We start from the raw sequence: 2,366 nt of genomic DNA, 5'->3' as shown, positions 1-2,366 counted from the left end.
TTGAGTGACCCGAATCATTATTTAAATAAAATACAATGGTAAAATAAAATAAAAGTAACATCCATATAGAACTACACTTCTTTTATTTTATTTTAGAATAAGGTTTTTTAAACCTTATTAAACTCCATATATTTGATATTGATTAGAATAAGGTGTTTAATTTTACTAAACTCTTATTAGAATATGGTTTTACAAGCTTGTAAATAGACATAGTTTACTCCTCTTGTAATAATTTGAATTCAACATAGTGAATTTTCTTTTCCTCTGCCCGTGATTTTTTTCTCGAAAGGGTTTCCACGTAAAAATCTATGTGTTCTTTAATTTTTCTTTCTCTTTTCTTTGAGATATATATTATCATTATCGACACTCTATTTTTTTTACAAATTGGTATCAGAGCTTCTAGATTGTTCATCTCAATCACGGTAATGACGACTTTGAAGTATGAAATTCTGCTGTTATATCGCAACACTAAATTTACGTTGTGGCAACATCTAAATTTACGTTGCTTTTATTTCTATTCAATTTGTAAATTGAGTTTTGTTTTTGTAATAAGGCCTTTAAGTTGGTTTAAATTTTTAATTGGGTTTTTACTTACATATTTTAAACTGCTAGATAGGAGAAGACGAATTTTTAAAATAATTAATGTTTTCAAAGACACGAGTTTTAAACAATAGAATTTAAAGAAATAAAATTTTCGTGATTTTAAACCAACTTATTAAAACAATATCAGATAACAAGACAAACGTTTTGTCTGGTTGATTTGTTAAATAATTAATAAAGGGGTTTATTTTAAGCTTAGAAATAAATTTTTACCAACGAGTTAAATTTTCGAAAGACACTTTAGTGTGACACGTCAGATTCGACCATAACGTCTAGGTTAGGTTTGGGGTGTTACATTTAGTGGTATCAGAGTTAGGTTACAAAACTCGGCTGTGGAATGGGTTTTGAAAATATCTGGAATTTTCGGAAAACTGTTCTTAAAGTGTTTTAGAAGGTTTACAAGTGTGGTACACTGAGTCTCTAGCACCGGATCCATAGGTTTTCTTTACACTGTAGACTGCTTGAACTGAAATACACTGAGAGATTGCTATACATAATAGGACTATACTGAAACTCTTTAGTTAGAGTAAATTGAGACTGTAGGAAACTGGAAACTGTGGGGAGACTTTGATTTGCGGAAATAAAACTTTGATTACTGCTTTTCATAAGACATCTATTAATAATTACTGGAATTACTAACTAATGCATAAAACTTCGTAAACAGATAATACATTGCTAGATATGAGCACTGAAGGTACTCGCGGTAGGGGTATTCGAGGCAGCGGTAGAGGCCAAGAAAGTGCTAGGGTTGAGTCTTCGGCATTAGGCCACATGCCTAATGTTGGGACTAGGGAAGCACCAACTTCACCGGTGACTAAGACAGGATCATTTGATCGAGCGGCTTGGGATGATGCATTATCCCAAGCTATGCTCTGCATTCTGAAAAGGGTCGCAAGGACCAGTACGGTGCTGTGGGCCTTGGGTCGATTTCAGAACAACTCCAGTCGAATTGAGCGGAAATCTTCAGGTGTATTTCTTGAGTAGCCCCTAATGTGGCTGAATACTGATTAGAAACCACAGAAAGAATAATGGATGACCTCGATTGCACTTCTGAGTAAAAACTAAAAAGTGCAGTGTCTTTACTGTGAGACGAAGCCTATTAGTGGTGGCTTACTGTGAGAGAGGGTACTCAGGCCGACCGGTTAATGTGGGATTTTTTTAAGGCGATGTTCCAAGGAAAGTATGTGGGTGCAAGTTATGTGGACGCCCGAAGAAAGGAATTTTTGAGTTTGATCTAGAGGAATAAAAGTATGGCTGAATAAAAGGTAGAGTTTCTATGACTGAGTCGTTATACTCGTGGGATAGTGGCAACTAAATATGAACGCTGTGTGCAATTTGAAGACGATCTTCGGGATGAGTTGCCACTATTGATAGCTCCGTAAAGGGAGCGAGATTTTGCTGCCCTAGTTGAAAAGGCAAAAATTACCGAGGAAGTGAAGCTCTCTGAGGGCCAGAACTGTGAGAAGGATAAGGGCAGATATAAGAGAGATTCAAAACCCTCAAGTTCTTCTAGAAGGCCTAAAAAAGGCTAGGTTTGATGGGCCAGTCCGAGCTGAGGTTTCTGTTGCAAGACCATAGCCTTGTGCTGATTGTGGGAGACATCATTTGGGTGAGTGCTGGAAGAAGATTGGGGCATGTTTCAGATGTGGGTCTAGGGAGCATTAAGTTAAGGATTGTCTTTAGAGGCCTGTTCAGATACAAGCTGCAGGTCAGGGTTTTGTTCAGCCAGCGAGAGGTGGTCAGTAGCCACCAAGAGGCCGTGGGCA

The sequence above is a fragment of the Gossypium hirsutum genome, chromosome D01 (genome assembly GCF_007990345.1).
Source record: "Gossypium hirsutum isolate 1008001.06 chromosome D01, Gossypium_hirsutum_v2.1, whole genome shotgun sequence".
Taxonomy (NCBI): Eukaryota; Viridiplantae; Streptophyta; class Magnoliopsida; order Malvales; family Malvaceae; genus Gossypium; species Gossypium hirsutum.
Note: the sequence above shows the minus strand (reverse complement) of the source record.